We start from the raw sequence: 20,521 nt of genomic DNA on the forward strand, positions 1-20,521 counted from the left end.
TTCCACGCGTAGATGTACTTCTGGTGTATCTGTGGAGAGGAAGGTGATCTCCGCGTCTTACTCTTCCGCCATCTTCCCGGAAGTCCCCCTGCATACATTTTAGATCAAGACAATGAGTGTATTTCATTCTTCTGGCTCTAGTGATGTATACAGGTTGGGTATGTGACCTAAGCCAGTTGAGTCAAACTGAATCACAGAGCATTTTAGAGCAACAGTGCTTTCTTTCTTGGTGAACTTGGGGAAGGGGAGGATTTAGCCTCAGGAATTGCTGGTCCCAGTGTTGGAATAATGAGCTAAAATGGTATAGTGGAGAAATGGGTCCTTTGTTATTTCATGAACCATTAGATCAAGTCTTACCTGAAGCTCATCCTACTTCTTAACTTTTCAGTTATGGGAACCAATAAATCTCCTTTATGTGTAAGTTAGCCTGAATAAAGCATTGCCACTGAATGAATTTTGACTGATACGTGAAAGCCTTTTGTACTTTTGCATAGACCTTCCTAATTTATTTTTCTAGAAGTAAAATTTTCTGTCTGTTTAGACCTTAGTTCCTTAACCTGTTAAATGCAGTGTTTGAACTGCCTGTACAAAATATCCCTTGGATCACTTTTTCTCTCTTCTTCCAAGTAGTGGAACTTGTATCTTAGATCAGAAATTTGCTAACCTCTCTCTTCCTATTTAGAAAGACCTATCCTGCTGCAATCCCGATTCTAGGAATGTGGATTCCTTCAATACCACACATAGAACAGTATAAATCTCATATACTTTTAGTCAATTTCACAATGTATGATTACCTCTCTCCTTTTTTACCCAAGAAATAAGTTTTTTAGAGATGCAAGTTTAGAGAAAGAGATGGACACAAGAATGATGAAGAATGATTATTTTCCCATTAATGTTCCCATTAATCTATAATTAAGAAAAAAGTGATAATAGGGAAGTCTAAGAATTAATAGCACTAAAGATAAGCAGTCTGTCCCAATATAAATCAGTTAATTTTGCTGATTTACTTATTTACTTATCTATCTATAACAGACTGGCTCCCTAAACTTAGTCAGCTATATCCTAAATGTTGTCCATAGTTAAAATAATTACTTTGAGAATAGTCACAGATCAACCCAAATATTTAACCCAGTATTAGAAAAACAAATCAGAGCAGATGCCTTAAAGATATTCTAAGTCCAGGTCAAATTCACATGTAAAGAAAAGCACAGAAGTGGGCTTCCCTGGTGGCGCAGTGATTGGGAGTCCGCCTGCCGATGCAGGGGACACGGGTTTGTGCCCCGGTCCGGGAGGATCCCACATGCCGCGGAGCGGCTGGGCCCGTGAGCCATGGCCGCTGAGCCTGCGCGTCCGGAGCCTGTGCTCCACAACGGGAGAGGCCACAACAGTGAGAGGCCCGCGAACCGCAAAAAAAAAAAAAAAGCACAGAAGTGCTTTGACACTTGGACATGGTACTAGGGGAGTTTTAATAGAGTTTGGATATTCGTAAGGACATTAACCATCTGTTCAAAAAGATAATGTAAAGAACCGAGTAGATTTTTAAAGCCGAGCAGTGGTGGTGGTGGTGGTGGAAGGGTGTTATTGGTGAGAATTAACTTTTATTGGATTGTGCTGAACAATGGCAGCCCGCGGTCAGGGCTTTATATGAATTTAGTGAATGGTACTCTGTAGCAATCCAGTTTCATGCAGCAAAGATTACTTGCAAGACATAAATTTCTTTTTCATTTTTTCTTTCCTGTTTGTTTTTGAAAATGACAGCTTTGATATATGTGACTCAACAATAAATGACTTTGTGAAATACCGTTAATGAAAAATAGGTATGTTCCTCCAGACTGCACTGTAGGACATTCAGTGCTTTTTCTTCTGAACAGATGTTTTACAGATCTTGCAAAATTTGTACCAAATTCTTCTTGGGCTCATCCGTAAAGAACAATTAGGCCTTAAATTGCTCTAATTTTTCTGTTATGCTTGCTAGCCAGACTTTAGCAACGAGTTTTCCTATGTTCTAAAGTATTACTTAAATTAAATATATTTAAATTTTATAATTTTTCTTCAAGGCCAACCAAAATAGTAGCCTAGAGGAGTTTGCTCTGGAGTTCAGATGCCGCTGCCATTTTGAATGGATGCTCCGGGGACCTGTCTTATTTTGTTTCTCTCGAGAACACCTTGTTGAATTTGGTAATCATGTCCAAAGTCAGCAATGCATGCAGAGTTTCATGAGTTATTTGGCTCTACGTTGGGTTGCATTTGAGCTGTCACTATTTTCATTGAATCTTATAGTGTTACATTGATTTATAGTTTGTGTGTGTGTGTGATGGCTACATATGCTTCTTGCAGTTTAAAAACATAGTTAAAATACCTTTGAGTAGTGTTATAAGGTGGACATCGAGTAAAGTTTAGAAAACAAATGACCTGAAATTAACTTAACGTGTTGGCTTCTAAAAAACATGTTTCATTTAAAGCATTTTATTTTATTTTGAAATTTACTGAAAGGATAATTTTTCCTGTGGTAGAATGATAGGAGTTACTTTGAAAAAGATAGTTCCTCTCCTAAAATTAACCTAATATTTACTTTGTTTGCTTGAAAGTTATTTGTATATAATCCGTTCGTCCATAGTTACTGTTGCACTGACAATTACTGGTAAACTTGGATGATCTGCACACAACCAGCACAAGTCCCAGTCTTGGTGCCCAAGAAAGGGGCAGTAAAGGCGGTAGTGGACAGACCAGTTCATTCACTCCTTGATGAATTGATTTGCTTCCAAACCTGCATTAATGCATTTACATTTTCAACTAAATTCTGCAAATACTGACATTGTTACTATGATCAAATCATTAGGTGCCTCTAGATGAGAAATAGCTGTGGCACATTTCCTGTCCCTCATGGAGCCGATGGATTACTAATGGCATTATGTAAAAGCAAAAATAAACAATGTTGAAGATAAATGTAGAAACTATACAAGACACAGTGTTCTATGAGGGCGTGGTCAGAGGTAGATGGGGAAAAATAAAATTACGAACTAACCAATGTTTGAGATGATCACTGAAACGTCAAGCAGCCTTTTTGGTGAGAGGAGATGGGAAAAAGGGGCATTCAATGGGCAGAAATGGCATAAGTAAAGATAGGGAAGTACGACCAGGAAATGGTGGAGAAATGAAGTTTCAGAATAGTAAACCTTAAATAGGTTCTGCATGAAGAAAACTGCCATGTAATGGATCTTAAATGCCAGGCCAAGGAGTGTTCAGTTAATTTTATTGGTAGAGGGGAACCACTCAGGGCTGAAAAAATTGGGACTCTGCTTAGGAAGGACTGGAACGCATTCAGAAGTTGCACAGATAGTAAAAAGCTGAACTGCATCGTGGCAGAAGTAATGGAAAGAAAGAGACAAATTCCTGACATATTGAGTATGTGGAATCCATTGTATTTGGCAAATATTTGGGTAAAGAGGATGAGGGAGACTTGTGTTAAGGATAACTCCGAAGTTTTGAGGCTGAGTGTCTCTGGAATACTGCTTAGTTTATTAACAGAAATTGAGAAGTCAAAGAAGGAGCTGTTTGTGAAGAGAAAACATAGGAATTAGATATAATGAACCTCACATGTGCTTTTTTCCCACAGCTCTAGCAGGAAAGAGTCTTATCTGATGATTAAATGCATGTGTGTGTTTCTTTATATTAGTATCTGCAAGTCATTGTAATTTGCGAAATTCTTATATAAATTACTTAGATTTGGAGTTATATGCAAAAACGTGTGAAGTGCATGATGGCAGACCAATTACATTTTATTTTTTAGTTTTATTTTTTTATACAGCAGGTTCTTATCAGTCATCCATTTTATTCACATCAGTGTATACATGTCAATCCCAATCTCCCAATTCATCCCCCCACACCCCCCCAACCCTCCACAGCCTTCCCCCCTTGGTGTCCATATGTTTGTTCTCTACATCTGTGTCTCAATTTCTGCCCTGCAGTCTGGTTCATCTATACCATTTTTCTAGGTTCAACATACATGCATTAATATACAGTATTTGTTTTTCTCTTTCTGACTTACTTCACCCTGTATGACAGTCTCCAGATTCATCCACGTCTCGACAAATGACCCAATTTCGTTCCTTTTTATGGCTGAGTAATATTCCATTGTGTATATGTATCACATCTTCTTTATCCATTCGTCTATCGATGGGCATTTAGGTTGCTTCCGTGACCTGGCTATTGTAAGTAGTGCTGCAATGAACATTGGGGAGCATGTGTCTTTTGAATTATGGTTTTCTCTGGGTATATGCCCATTAGTGGGATTGCTGGGTCATATGGTAATTCTATTTTTAGTGTTTTAAGGAACCTCCATACGGTTCTCCATAGGGGCTGTATCAATCTACATTCCCACCAACAGTGCAAGAGGCTTCCCTTTTCTCCACACCCTCTCCAGCATTTGTTGTTTGTAGATTTTCTGATGATGCCCATTCTAACTGGTGTGAGGTGATACCTCATTGTAGTTTTGATTTGCATTTCTCTAATAATTAGTGATGTTGAGCAGCTTTTCATGTGCTTCTTGGCCATCTGTATGTTTTCTTTGGAGAAATGTCTATTTAGGTCTTCTGCCCATTTTTGGATTGGGTTTTTTTTTTTTTAATATCGAGCTGCATGAGCTGTTTATATATTTTGGAGATTAATCCTTTGTCTGATGATTCATTTGCAAATATTTTCTCCCATTCTGAGGGTTGTCTTTTTGTCTTGTTTATTGTTTCCTTTGCTGTGCAAAAGCTTTTAAGTTTCATTAGGTCCCATTTGTTTATTTTTGTTTTTATTTCCATTACTCTAAGAGGTGGATCTAAAAAGATCTTGCTGTGATTTATGCCAAAGAGTGTTCTTCCTATGTTTTCCTCTAAGAGTTTTATAGTGTCTGGTCTTACATTTAGGTCTCGAATCCATTTTGAGTTTATTTTTGTGTATGGTGTTAGGGAGTGTTCTAATTTCATTCTTTTACATGTAGCTGTCCAGTTTTCCCAGCACCACTTATTGAAGAGACTGTCTTTTCTCCATTGTATATCCTTGCCTCCTTTGTCATAGATTAGTTGACCATAGGTGCATGGGTTTATCTCTGGGCTTTCTATCCTGTTCCATTGATCTGTGTTTCTGTTTTTGTGCCAGTACCATGTTGTCTTGATTACTGTAGCTTTGTAGTATAGTGTGAAGTCAGGGAGTCTGATTCCTCCAGCTCTGTTTTTTTCCCTCAAGACTGCTTTGGCTATTTCGGGGTCTTCTGTGTCTCCATACAAATTTTAAGATTTTTTGTTTCAGTTCTGTAAAAAATGCCATTGGTAATTTGATAGAGATTGCATTGAATCTGTAGATTCCTTTCGGTAGTATAACCATTTTCACAATATTGATTCTTCCAATCCAAGAACATGGTATATCTCTCCGTCTGTTGGTATCATCTTTAATTTCTTTCATCAGTGTCTCATAGTTTTCTACATACAGGTCTTTTGTCTCCCTAGGTAGGTTTATTCCTAGGTATTTTATTTTTTGTTGTTGCAATGGTAAATGGGAGTGTTTCCTTAATTTCTCTTTCAGATGTTTCATCATTAGTGTATAGGAATGCACGTGATTTCTGTGCATTAATTTTGTATCCTGCAACTTTAACAGATTCATTTTTAGCTTTAGTAGTTTTCTGGTGGCATCTTTAGGATTCTTTATGTATAGTATCATGTCATCTGCAAACAGTGACAGTTTTACTTCTTCTTTTCCAATTTGGATTCCTTTTATTTCTTTTTCTCCTCTGATTGCCATGGCTAGGACTTCCAAAACTATGTTGAATAATAGTGGTGAGAGTGGACAACCTTGTTTTGTTCCTGATCTTAGAGGAAATGCTTTCAGTTTTTCACCATTGAGAATGATGTTTGCTGTGGGTTTGTCGTATATGGCCTTTATGATGTTTAAGTAGGTTCCCTCTATGCCCACTTTCTGGAGAGTTTTTATCATAAATCAGTGTTGAATTTTCTCAAAAGCTTTTTCTGCATCTATTGAGATGATCATATAGTTTTTATTCTTCAGTTTGTTAATATGGTGTATCACATTGATTGATTTGTATATATTGAAAAATCCTTGCATCCCTGGGATAAACCCCACTTGATCATGGTGTATGATCCTTTTAATGTGTTGTTGGATTCCGTTTGCTAGTATATTGTTGAGGGTTTTTGCATCTGTGTTCTTGAGTTATATTGGTATGTAATTTTCTTTTTTTGTAGTGTTTTTGTCTGGTTTTGCTATCAGGGTGATGGTGGACTCATAGAATGAGTTTGGGAATGTTCCTTCCTCTGCAGTTTTTTGGAAGAGTTTGAGAAGGATGGGTGTTAGCTCTTCTCTAAATGTTTGATAGAATTCACCTGTGAAGCCATCTGGTCCTGGACTTCTGTTTGTTGGAGGAAGATTTTTAATCACAGTTTTAATTTCATTACTTGTGATTGGTCTGTTCATATTTTCTTCCTGGTTCAGTCTTGGAAGGTTATACCTTTCTAAGAATCTGTCCATTTATTCCAACTTGTCCATTTTATTGGCATAGAGTTGCTTGTAGTAGTCTCTTAGGATGCTTTGTATTTCTGCAGTGTCTGTTGTAACTTCTCCTTTTTCATTTCTAATTTTATTGATTTGAGTCCTCTCCCTCTTTTTCTTGATGAGTGTGGCTAATGGTTTATCAATTTTGTTTATCTTCTCAAAGAACCAGCTTTTAGTTTTATTGATCTTTGCTATTGTTTTCTTTGTTTCTATTTCATTTATTTCTGCTCTGATCTTTATGATTTCTTTCCTTCTGCTAGTTTTGGGTTTTGTTTGTTCTTCGTTCTCTAGTTCCTTTAGGTGTAACGTTAGGTTGTTTACTTGAAATTTTTCTTGTTTCTTGAGGTAGGCTTGTATAGCTATAAACTTCCCTCTTAGAACTGCTTTTGCTGCATCCCATAGGTTTTGGATCGTCGTATTTTCATTGTCATTTGTCTCTAGGTATTTTTTGATTTCCTCTTTGATTTCTTCAGTGATCTCTTGGTTATTTAGTTTAGCCTCCATGTGTTGTGTTTTTTATGCTTTTTTTCCTGTAATTGATTTCTAATCTCATAGCATTGTGGTCAGAAGAGATGCTTGATATGATTTCAATTTTCTTAAATTTACTGAGGCTTGATTTGTGACCCAAGATGTGATCTATCCTGGAGAATGTTCTGTGCGCACTTGAGAAGAAAGTGTAATCTGTTGTTTTTGGATGGAATGTACTGTAAATATCAGTGAAATCTATCTGGTCTATTGTGTCATTTAAAGCTTGTGTTTCCTTATTAATTTTCTGTTTGGATGATCTGTCCATTGGTGTAAGTGAGGTGTTAAAGTCCACCACTATTACTGTGTTACTGTCGATTTCTTCTTTTATAGCTGTTAGCAGTTGCCTTCTGTATTGAGGTGCTCCTATGTTGGGTGCATATATATTTATAATTGTTATATCTTCTTCTTGGATTGATCCCTTGATCATTACGTAGTGTCCTTCGTTGTCTCTTGTAACATTCTTTATTTTAAAGTCTATTTTATCTGATCTGAGGATTGCCACTCCAGCTTTCGTTTGATTTCCATTTGCATGGAATATCTTTTTCCATCCCCTCACTTTCAGTCTGTATGTGTCCCTAGGTCTGAAGTGGGTCTATTGTAGACAGTGTATATATATGGGTCTTATTTTTGTATCTCTTTGGCAAGCATGTGTCTTTTGGTTGGAGCATTTAATCCATTCACTTTTAAGGTAGTTATCGATATTTATGTTCCTATGACCTTTTTCTTAATTGTTTTGGGTTTGTTTTTGTAGGTCCTTTTCTTCTCTTGTGTTTCCCACTTAGAGAAGTTCCTTTAGCATTTGTTGTAGAGCTGGTTGGTGGTGAATTCTCTTAGCTTTTGCTTGTCTGTAAAGCTTTTGATTTTCTGTGGAATGTGAAGGAGATCCTTGCTGGGTAATCTTTGTTGTAGGTTCTTCCCTTTCATCACTTTAAGTATGTCATGCCATTTCCTTCTGGCTTGTAGAGTTTCTGCTGAGAAACCAGCTGTTAACCTTATGGGAATTCCCTTGTATGTTATTTGTCGTTTTTCCCTTGCTGCTTTCAGTAATTTTTCTTTGTCTTTAATTTTTGCCAATTTGATTACTATGTGTCTCGGCATGTTTCTACTTGGGTTTATCCTGTATGTGACTCTCTGCACTTCCTGGACTTGGGTGGCCATTTCCTTCCCCATGTTAGGGAAGTTTTCGACTCTCTTCTCTTCATATATTTTCTCGGGTCCTTTCTCTCTCTCTTCTCCTTCTGGGACCCCTATAATGTGAGTGTTGTTGTGTTTAATGTTGTCCCAGAGGTCTCTTAGGCTGTCTTCATTTCTTTTCATTCTTTTTTCTTTATTCTGTTCCACAGCAGTGAATTCTACCATTCTGTCTTCCAGGTCACTTATCCATTTTTCTGCCTGAGTTATTCTGCTGTTGATTCCTTCTAGTGTATTTTTCATTTCAGTTATTGTATTGTTCATCTCTGTTTGTTCTTTAATTTTTCTAGATCTTTGTTAAGCATTTCTTGCATCTTCTTGATCTTTGCCTCCATTCTTTTTCTGAGGTCTTGGGTCATCTTCCCTATCATTATTCTGAATTCTTTTTCTGGAAGATTGCCTATCTCCACTTCATTTAGTTGTTTTTCTGGAGTTTTATCTTGTTCATTTATCTGGTATATAGCTCTTTGTCTTTTCATCTTGTCTGTCTTTCTGTGAATGTGTTTTTTGTTCCACAGGCTGCAGGATTGTAGTTCTTCTTGCTTCTGCTGTCTGTCATGTGGTGGATGAAGCTATCTAAGAGGCTTGTCCAATTAAATTTTTTTAATATCTTTTTTGAATTTATTATTTTTTCTTGAAGTATAGTTGATTTATAATGTGGTAGTTTCTGGTGTACAGCAAAGTGATTCAATTATATAAATATAGATATATGTAGTATATATATCTATATACTATACTATATATTATGTACTATATACATAGATATATATACTATATCTCTATATCTTCTTTTTCAGGTTCTTTTCCATTATAGGTTATTTACAAGATATTGAATATAGTTCCCTGTGCTATGCAGTAGGTCCTTGTTGGTTATCTATTTGATATGTAGTTGTGTGTATCTGTGAATCCCCAACTCCTAATTTATCCCTTCCCCCTTACCCTTTGGTAACCATAAGTTCGTTTCTATGTCTGTCATTCTGTTTCTGCTTTGTAAATAAGTTTATTTGTATCATTTTTTTTAGATGCTGCAGATAAGTGATATCATATGATATTTACCTTTCTTTGGCTGATTTACTTCACTTATATGGTAGTCTCTGGGTCCATCCATGTTGCTCAAATGGCATTATTTCATTCTTTTTATGGCTGAGTAATATTCCATTGTATGTATATACCGCATCTTCTCTATCCACTCATCTGTTGATGGACATGTAGCTTGCTTCCATGTCTTGGCTATTGTAAAAAGTGCTGCTATGAACAGACCAGTTGCGTTTTAACCTTGGTAAACTAAGAACAGTTCAAAGATTTGAGACCTCAGTCTAATATCTGAATGATTCTTCTGTGACAGCAGTAGGTGGGGTCCACCTCTTGCTGTGTTCTCATGCAAATGAAAGGCTTAAATTTTTTTTTGAGAAGTTCTACAGTAATACAAGAGGAGAATATTGTTTGGCCAGGTGCTGTGGAAATAAACAGCTGGCTAGGAGTACTTTTTTCTTTTTTTATTGTATGTTTCAGGTATACAGCATTATAATTCAACATCTGTATACATTACAAGGTGATCACCACCACAAGTTTAATTACCCTCCATAACCATATAGTTGACCTCCTTCACCTGTTTAGCCTACCTCAGGCACTATTCCCTTTTGGCCATAGGTATTAGAACATATTTGGAAGATGTGTAAAATTGGGTCCTTGCTTTTGCTTTTTGATCTTTGGTTCATACCAGCTACTTTACCTGCTTATATCTTTATAAGCTCTTTGATGTATCAATTTTATTTACAAATGATAACATGGAATTCTTTCTTTTTTTTATAATTTTTAAAAAAATTTTGATTTTGGCTGTGTTGGGTCTTCGTTGCTATGCACAGGCTTCTCATTGGGGTGGCTTCTCTTGTTGTGGAGCAAAGGCTGTAGGTTCATGGGCTACAGTTGCAGCACATGGGCTCAGTAGTTGCTGTGTGCGGGCTCTAGAGCATGCGGGCTTCAGTAGTTGTGGCACGCAGGCTCAGTAATTGTGGCTCTTGGGCTCTAGAGTGCAGGCTCAATAGTTGTGGCACATGGGCTTAGTTGCTCTGTGGCATGTGGGGTCTTCCTGGACCAGGGATCGAACCCATGTCCCCCGCATTGGCAGGATCGAACCACTGCACCACCAGGGAAGTCCGCAATTCTTTAATTCTTAAAAGCTCCTAGACCTCACTGAAATGTGTAATGGGTAATATAAGGAGACAAGTGAACTCACAATAAGTACTTCCTGTCCTGCCATTGATATTTAATAATCATGAATTGAACAACGAATTGGGGTAACTTTATTAAGTTACACAGAACCCATGGCATGATTTAGTTTGATATTATATTTGTATTTTATAGTTTTACACTTGACATACAGGCGTATCTTGAAGATATTGCGGGTTCAGTTCCAGACTACTGCCATAAAGTGAATATTGCAATAAATTGAGTCACATGATTTTTCGGTTTCCCAGTGCATATAAAAGTTACGTTTGTACTCTACATGCAGTTTGTTAAGCATGCAATAGCATTATGTCTAAAAAAAATGTATATACCTTAATTAAAAAATGTGTTATCACTAAAACGTGCTAACCGTCATCTGAGCCTGCAGCGAGTCGTAATACTTTTGCTGGTAAAGGGTCTTTCTTGCCTTGACGTTGATGGCTGCTGACTGACCCACGGGTGTTAGTTGCTAAATTTGGGGGTGGCTCTGGCAGTTTCTTAAAACAGGGCAACAATGAAGTTTGCCAGGTTGATTGACTCTTCCTTTCATGAATGATTTCTCTGTAGCATGCACTTTACCTACAGTAGAACTGCTTTCAGAATTGAAGTCAGTCCCCTCAAACTGTGCCACTGCTTTATCAACTAAGTTTATGTAGTATTCTAAATCCTTTGTTGTTTCAACAGTCTTCACAGCATCTTCACCAGGAATAAATTCCATCTCAAGAAACCAGTTTCGTTGCTCATCCATAAGAAGCAACTCCTCATCCATTAAAGATTTGTCATGGGATTGCAGCAATTCAGTCGCTTTTTTGGGCTCCACTTCGAATTCTAGTTTTCTTGATATTTCTACCATATCTGCAGTTCATTCTTCCACTGAAGTCTTTATCCATGAGGGTTGGAATCAGCTTCTTCCAAATTCTTGTAAATGTGGTTATTTTGACCTCTTGCCATGAATCACAGATGTTCTTAACGGCATCTAGAATGGTGAATCTTTTCCAGAAGGTTTTCAGTTGACTTTGCCCAGATCCACCAGAGGAATCACTATGTATAGCAGCTTTAGCCTTATGAAATATATTTCTTAAATAAGACTTGAAAGTCAAAATGACTGGGCGATCCATGTGCTGCAGAATGGTTGTTGTGTTAGCAGGCATGAAAGCACCATGAATCTCCTTGTACATCTCCATTAGAGCTCTTGAGTGCCCAGGTGCATTGTCAATGAGCAGTTATATTTTGAAAGCAATCTTTTTTTTCTGAGCAGTAGGTTTTAACAGTGGGCTTAAATTATTCAGTAAACCATATTGTAAACAGATGTGCTGTCATCTGGGCTTTGTCCCATTTATGGAGTACAGGCAGAATAGATTTAGTGTAATTCTTAAGACCGTGTGACCTTCGAAATGTTAAGTGAGCATTGGCTTCAACTTAAAGTCACCAGCTGCATTAGCTCCTACCAAGACAATTGGCCTCTCCTCTGAAGCTTTGAAGGCAGGCATTGACTTCTCTCTAGCTGTGAAAGTCATTGATGGCGTCTTCTTCCAGTAGAAGGCTGTTTCCTTTACACTGAAAATCTGTTGTTTAGTGTAGCCACCTTCATGAATTATCTTAGCTAGATCTTCTGGACAAGTTGCTGCAGCTTCTACATCAGCACCTGCTGCTTCACTTTGAATTTCTATGTTATGAAGATGATTTCTTTCCTTAAACCTCGTGAGCCAACCTCTGCTAGCTTCAGACTTTTCTTCCACAGCTTCCTCACCTCTCTCAGGATTTATAGATTCGAAGAGACTTAAGGCCTTGCTCTGGATTAGGTTTTGGTTTAAGGAAATGTTGTGGCTAGTTTGATCTTCTGTCTAGACCACTAAAACTTTCTCCATATCAGCAATAAGGCGTTTTGTTTTCTTATTATTCATGTGTGTTCACTGGAGTAGCACTTTCAATTTCCTACACGAACTTTTTGCAGTCACAGCTTGGCTGTTTGACACAAAAGGCCTAGCTTTCCACCTGTTTTGGCTTTCAACATGCTTTGTTCAATAAGCTCATTCATTTTAGCTTTTGGTTTAAAGTGAGAGGCTTGCAAATTTTTCTTTCACTTAAAAACTTAGAGGCCATTGTAGGGTTAATAATTGGCCCAATTTCAATACTGTTGTGTCTCAGAGGATAGGGAGATCCAAAGAGAGGGAGACTGGTGGTGGGAGAATGGCCAGTTGGTGGAGTGTTCAGAACACATACGACGTCGATTGATCGTTTGCCATCTTATATGGGCATGGTTCATGGTGCCCCAAAACAATTAGGATAGTAACATCAAAGATCACTAATCACAGATCACCATAACAAAAATAATAATAATGAAAAAAATTAAAATATTTCAAGAATTACCACAATGTGCCAGAGACATGAGGTAAGCAAAAGCTGCTGGAAAAATGGTGCTGATAGACTTGCTCAATGCAGGGTTGCCACATTCATTCTGGAAAAAATAAAATATCTGTGAAGCACAATAAAGAAAAGTGCAATAAAATGAGATATGCCTGTATTTTCCAAATGTTTTAGATAGGGGTAAAGTGACTTTATTTATTCCCTTAAGATTCATTCCAAAAAACCAAAATGATTTATGACACAACTCATTGAATAGTTTTCATAACACATGTACTTAAAATCTACCAAAGCCAGTGCCTCCTCACAATTCCAGCTTCCTTAGACTGAGGAACATGAAACTTGGCTTAGGTAATGGTTTAAGAGATTCCCAAATAACACAGGGAGTGTCTTAGAGCACTTCTCTTACTTCCCACTGAGGTTTCAATTGTAGTCAAAGCCATCATTATAAACATTCGTTTGGTATTGCCTTGGGGGATTGTGGCATAGTTTAAAAACTTGGACAGGGTGACATGCAGTGGAGAAGTGTAAATTAGGAACAGTTGGAACATTTAATATGTTCCAGGAGCTATGCAGTTTTCTCTATTTCCACATCATATTTGTTCTTCAGTAACTTTTTTTTTTTTTTTTTTCCCGGTACGCGGGCCTCTCACTGTTGTGGCCTCTCCCGTTGCGGAGCACAGGCTCCGGACGCGCAGGCTCGGCGGCCATGGCCCACGGGCCTAGTCGCTCCGCGGCATGTGGGATCCTCCCGGTCCAGGGCACGAACCCGTGTTCCCTGCCTTGGCAGGCGGAGTCTCAACCACTGCGCCACCAGGGAAGCCCCTTCAGTAACTTTTGTATTACTCTGTTATCTCACTCCTGAAACTGTCTTTGCTAAGGTCATGAATTACCTCTTGTTGCAAAGTCTGTTGGCCTCTTTCTAATCCTTTTGCAGTATTGCAGGATCATTTGACACTTAGGTGTTCCCTTCTGAAAGCTCTGTACTCTGCTCTCTCCTAACTCACTTATTACCACCTGTGCTGCTGCTTCCGTTTCCTTTACAGGTTTCTCCACTTCCTCTGCCTCCTTTTTTGTTGCTCCCCGGAGTTTATTCTGAGGCTTTCTTTGCTGGCCCTCTCCTGGTTCACTCCGTATACTTCCATGACTTCATTTACCATTATTAAATACTGATGGCGCTTATATTCCTGTTCCCAGAACAGGTCTCCTCGACACACGCCAAACCCTCTTGTATTGTACAATTTCTACAGATCCCCCTTGGAATGGGTTTTCTCAGTTGTCAACAAGGTGATTTCCTTGAATATTTGCATCAAGTGAACCAGCGGTTTTTAAGGTGTTTTTGAAGTTTTTTTGCCCCCCCCCCCAGATTTGCTTCTTTTTCTATGTTCTTTATCTTAGGAAACCACTGTTGTTCTCCCTGTTGCCAAAACCAGAAACTGAGGAGTTGTCCGTGGAGTTTTGACTGCCGTCTGTTTCCTCAACTCGGTTTTTAAATCCTGCCTGTTCTATTTCCGTAATACTTCTTGAGTGTGCCTACCATTCTCTATTTTGATTACTACAGCCTTAGTTAAGGACTCCATCATTTCTCAGTTGAATCACCATAACTGCCTTCTTAACTGGTCTCCCTGCAACCGGTTTTGCTTCTTCCATTCTGGTATCTGCTTTATAGTCAAAGTGACTTTTCTAAAACTTGTTCTTGAATGGTTCCACAGAATAAAGTACAAAATCCTCAGTATGGCTCATGAGGCTCTTGATATATGGTGCTGCTTCAGTCTTTGGATTTTGTATTTCATCATGTGTTGTGTGGTTAACTGCCAGTAGTCGTCAGAACCTGTTCCCCTGTAGCTCAGACCTGCCCTGTTCCCTGCTATTCCAGGTGAGCCCTCTGTCACTTCCCTGTGCTCCTGTGGCATAGTGTTTAACTCTAAGACAGTAAACTGCAATCATTTGTTTTCTTATTCTTTCTTAAACTTTTTTTTTTTAAGTATTGATAGATTAGGGACTGTGGCTTTTTTCCATATGTACTTATTGTATTTAGCATATGGCTAATAGATATAAAATAAGAATGTTGAATGAATTAATGAGTAACCAAACTAAGATCAATAAAACCTACATTCAACTCGCACGTACCTTATTGCCTAGTGAGAAGTTTCACAAGTACAAATAATTTTAAAAAGCCATCAACAGACAATTACAATGTAGTGTGGTAGGAGCTATTAAATGTTGTGTTTTCAAGTAAGAAGTCATTAAATGCTAATATCTCAAGGGACTGTCTCTTGAGGGGATGTAATAGAATTAAACAAATTTTCATGGCATTCAACCATGTTTCTTTGAAATGAGGTCTTATTATAACACTTAAGGTATTCAGAGTACTTTAAAGAACGTTTTTATTGACTCTTTAAATCTTTACTCTGTCTTGTGTTTTGTCAGTTTTATGAGGACTCAGCAAAAGTGAGGCAGGATGTATTAAGTTTCTAGATATCTTATTTAGCTAGTTGGGATGTATGAGGAGCATAGCTTATTTTTCTTTTCCTTTCTGAAACTACTACAACAATTTCTATTATCTAATAAGATTTCACGTGACTTTATGCTTTAGAGTTAATTAGCTAATTACAAGAAATACAGTGTTTTTTTCCTCTGAAGCAATTTAAGAAGACATAATGCATTTTTAAGAACTTGGGCCTATTACTTTTATGATCCCTCAGATTTAAAAATGCCATCATGACATAATTTTCCTCGTAACAATGGAGTAAAATATGGCTGAAAAAATTAGTGACAGCTTCTGAATTTTAAAGTTTTAAATGATGTGTGTCATGGGCTTTTAGAATAGTCAGCACTGTGAATATTAACTCTGAGATTTGCAAGGGCAGAATCTGTTTACTTGGTTTTCAAATTGTGTCCCTCAGGGCTCTGGAATTCTGAGGGGTGTCTAAGGAGCCCCATAGGGAAGCTGAGGAGTAGGTGGGCAGGCTGTGGGTGAACTTCTGTCGCCCCCTTGCATCTTCCACTCTTCTATCATATCTGCTGCCTGTTGGCCTTTATCTGTTATCTGTTGGCCTTTCTTTGTAAAGGATGTCATTTAAGGGGAGAAAAACTTTGAAAGTACCTCAAACTGTTGGTTCACGTGGTGCAGATATTCAAGGAAATCACCTTGTTGACAACTGAGATAACCCATGAAAGTAGAAAATGTACAAAACTTTTGCACTAACTGTTCTTTCCATGTGTCACCTACAGTGACATCCTGAAAGACAGTGAAGGGGAGCTGTACATTTAAAAGTGCTAGGCAAGCAGTGTGTCCTGTCTCATCTGTTTTCCATCAAAGACTGTCAGTCACCGCGTGGTATTTCCATGGTCTGGTCTTTAGAACCTGTGAACCAGGGCCTGACTAGGTTTAGGGGGAGCTCGAGGTGGAAATTTTGGGGTTGGGAGAAACAGATTTTTAATTCTTCTTACGAGCAAGGGAAAGGGTTGATGATCTTGCCAGTTTCATGGTGTTCACATCATAAGCCGAAGTACTTTATGCCGGGAAGCTGAGGGTCAGGTCATAGTTTTATAGATTTTGGCCAAAGGCAGTTCCAAGAGAAAAGTAAATGTTTAAAGGTGCTGACCATTACCCGAACTTATTCTTCCATTCTTTTGGTCCCTTTCTTCTCTCCCCTGCCCCAAATAGGCTTATCCTAGGTGCAAAATTCAGGTCATTACCATGGTAACCACACAAATAGAACAAAAAAGAGTGATGTTTGCTTTAATTTCATAATGATGGAAGGAAAACTACACAAGGAGATGCTTAGAGGTGACACAGATGATGGTATAAAAATCTGTCTATAAGAGAGAGGTTGGAATGGACTTTGCCCACAAAATAATTTATTATCTTAAGAAGCAGAATCTAGGGAGTAACTGCATCTTTTTAAACACTTTAAAAAGTTGGCAGTGTTGATTCAAAGTGCTATTTAAAAACCCACTTTGAAAATGACATGTTTTGGGGAAACTGTAACTGTCAGTTTGAAGGATGGGATTCTTTTCAGCAGAGCTTGTACAAATATCCATTGCCGTATGTGAGGCAGGTTTAAGGTAGTTTATCATAAATAAATGAGTTTGTCAAATATATACGTACACACACACCCTTTTTTGGCCTCAGAGAAGAAATTCCAAGGCCATAGATACAGAAATGTTGTGCATTTTTACAATACATGTCACAGATAAGTAGAAATTTGATTAATACACATATTAAGAGGAGACAGTTTAAGAACAGGGATTAATCATACCTGGGACAAAGATAGTATTGGAGGTTATCACGATTTGTGGACTTGGTTGGACTTGGGGGTCTTAGGCAGTGGTTGAGGGGGACATCACTCAGAAATATCTAACTCATCCTTTGTTCCACTGATGACTTATACAAGGAACATTATCTTCAATTGTGGTCAACTCCACTTGGCTCAAACTATTACAGTAGCTACTATAGCTTCGTTTCTAATTATAAAAGCGTTATATTTTTGTGATTAGAGTTATGTTCAATTCTACTACCCAAAGATAACCTCTGTGAACATGTTGGTGTGTCTTTTTTCCTCTTTTTTGTATGACTGTGCATATTATATACAAAAGATGGATATGTAATATGTTTTCATATAATGTGCATATATATTAAAATTGAAATGAAACTATGCATATAGTTTTTGTATAGGTTTTGTACACTGCATTTTTATTCAGTTCTTCCTTAAGTGCCTGCCGTAATCTAGAAATTTTTCCTGTCCCATTAAATTTTCCTTGAAAGCATGACATTCAATGACTTTTTTTTTTTTTTTTTTGGTACGCGGGCGTCTCACTGTTGTGGCCTCTCCCGTTGCGGAGCACAGGCTCTGAACGCGCAGGCTTAGCGGCCATGGCTCACGGGCCCAGCCGCTCCGCGGCACGTGGGATCCTCCTGGACCGGGGCACGAACCTGTGTCCCCTGCATCGGCAGGCGGACTCTCAACCACTGCGCCACCAGGGAAGCCCTCAATGACTTCTTAATATTCTATTATATCATAATTTATTGAAATATCTTCTTATTGTTAGACATTGTTTTAGCTTTTTGCTATTACAAATAATATTATTATTATTTTTTACCTCTAGAACTCCTTTCTAGTTGAACATATCTGATTATTTCCTGAAGAAAAACTCTTAAGAAATGTAATTATAAATTTTAATAATCCTCAATTTAATGGCACTGTGTTTGGGGAGAATTAGGTGAACCTAAACTCTCATAGAGCCCAAATAATAGGATATTCAGGAGAAAATGGTAAGCCACAGTTACTCTGATTGCCTTTTCAGTAATCCAGCATTCTGATTGGATTTTAAATGACCTGGTCTTTAACATCACTTTAATGTAAGTGTATCCAGGTTCTAACATAGTGTGGTTGCTCAGTATGTAACAGATATTTGTTTTGACAGATAGTGTCATTAGAAACTGAGTCATTCATTTCTTGTTACTGTTCTCAGAGATACCTGAGACAGTCTGAACACCCAATTCTCATGCACAGAACAGCTTTTAGAGCCTAATATCTTACACACATCTGGGTCACTGATGCTGTGAAAACATTCCACTTTACCATGACCCCACTGAATAAAAGAAAAGGAAAAATTTAAGAGAAAAGAAAATTCCTACATAGTGCAGAGGTATTCTATTGTGCTCTAGGATAATCAACAAATTTTGCTTTTACTGTTGAATTTCAAACTGTGTCTGGTATGTTGTTCTTTTGGATGTACCTTGCAGTAGCTATTGGCTATAAGGTGAAAGATAACTGGTAGTTCTCTCTCTCCCTCCCCCCCTTTCCCTCTTTCCCTCTGTGCGTTTGTGTTCGTGTCTCATGTCTATTTTTTCAAATACGCGATTTGGTTCATTTCAGTCATTTTTAGCATCCACAAATATTTAGTCAGGTATTTAATCATCTTGTGAAATGCTTCACAGATTCGTCATATGAAATAAGTGGTTTCTCTTTAGTGCTAAGTCATAGCAAATTATCATCGTTTTTTAGGTTGATTTTGTAGAGTGTTAAATGCTATTTAAATTTCACTTCAATATGAAGCCATTTATTTTTCTCCTAATCACTTAAAATAGCAAGAACTAATCAACTGAAGTTTTTCTCCTTTTTATGAATGCATCAGTCTACTCCTGACTCACGTGCATGTTTCTGCCTTTAGGTCAGTGGGAACTTTTCCCAGTTATGTGTTTTTTTTTTCCCCCCTTCATTCCTAATTTCTCTCAGGAACAAATGGCAGCATAGTTAAATGTTAGAAACTTGTTGCTGAAGGTGCTAACCTAAACATCAGTGCCAGGATACGACTGAAACTTAATAGACTAATTAATTTGTCCACTGCACCTCTGACCTGGGAATTATGTACAATGGGCTATACTTTCAGAACTGAGAGTCTGGGATCCAAAATAGAGAAAATGCAACTTTTGTGTGCTTTACACATCAACGTGCAATTAATATTGGGTTCTTTTAGGAAACAGATTCTGAAAATGTAGCTTTATCCCATCGCATGTTTTGGAAGTAAGATACTACAAGGTTCTGTGTGCCTTTTTGTTTCAGTTTTCTTCTTTTATATTTTATAGTAGTACTGAACAAAGCCCTCACATTACTTGATCCAAATATCCTTCTGACCTCCAGAGGAGCCAACTTATATAGACTCCCACAATTTCTGTATTATCTGTTCCAGTGTAGTATGCTCATTAACAACCACAGTCACTCCTAGAAAAAAATAGGAACTTGACGCTTGAGTGACATTTAAAAAAAGTGTTTATGTTATGAATTCCTGACCGTGCTATTTATGCTTCTATCAGTAAGAAGATTAACTTTATTAATTTTATTTCCCCTTATATTCCTTTTCTCCCTTCTTCATTTTAGAGACAGTTTAAATATTCTTCAAGGGCGGTTAACATTTGACTGCCACTGAATTCACTATCAGTGCTGGATAGAAGCCAAAATGAAAAAAATCTGTTTATGTTAGCCTGTCAATGTCTGGTTATGCATCTCTCTGGGTCTTGTGAACTCACAGAACTACCAAATAAACCCTTTTCTGTTAGGATTTTATTTACAGCAGAGTTTTAATATTTTGGTAGTTTGTGGATTTGGAAGCACTCATTAGGCCACCAAATGTCTGTTGAGCACAGGGCAGGCACTCTTCTAGACACTGCTGATAAAGTGGTGAACAAGACTGATGCCTCCCAGCTCTATGGAGGCTTACAGTCCAGTAGCAATAGTCATACACAAAGAGTAATGATGTAACTCAAGACAAGGCTGCTTATTATGTACACAGTGAAACAAGCTGAAAGGACAGAGAGTGACTGGAAGATGTGTGAGATGCTGTTGTAGCCAAAATATTCAGTGAATAGCTTTCAGGGAGGCAGTGTTAGAGCTGAGAACTAAAGGATGAGGTGGTAGCCTTTGGGTAGATGCCGTTTTCATTCGGTTATTGGCAGTCACTTTACCAAAAGGAAAATGCAAGATTTCATATACTTTTCAGTGAAGGCATAGTGCATAGATATAGTAGATGCTCACAGGATATTAGGATGAACAGAATAAATAGATACTGGCATATGATTTGAGAGGAAAATGCTTTACCTTTCTAAAGTTATGTTGCTTCCAGTAGTGGAGTGAAAGTTTTAGGTTTTGTGTGCATG

The 20,521-nt window shown here is 37.8% G+C and overlaps 1 protein-coding gene across 1 annotated transcript in view; it reads left to right on the top strand.

Moving 5' to 3' along the window:
• Positions 1–20,521, top strand: part of BMPR1B (bone morphogenetic protein receptor type 1B) — a 424,915-nt gene that overhangs the window by 179,741 nt on the left and 224,653 nt on the right. The gene's annotated exons all lie outside the window — the stretch shown is intronic.

Source organism: Lagenorhynchus albirostris, chromosome 4, assembly GCF_949774975.1.
Source record: "Lagenorhynchus albirostris chromosome 4, mLagAlb1.1, whole genome shotgun sequence".
In the NCBI taxonomy this organism is placed as follows: Eukaryota; Metazoa; Chordata; class Mammalia; order Artiodactyla; family Delphinidae; genus Lagenorhynchus; species Lagenorhynchus albirostris.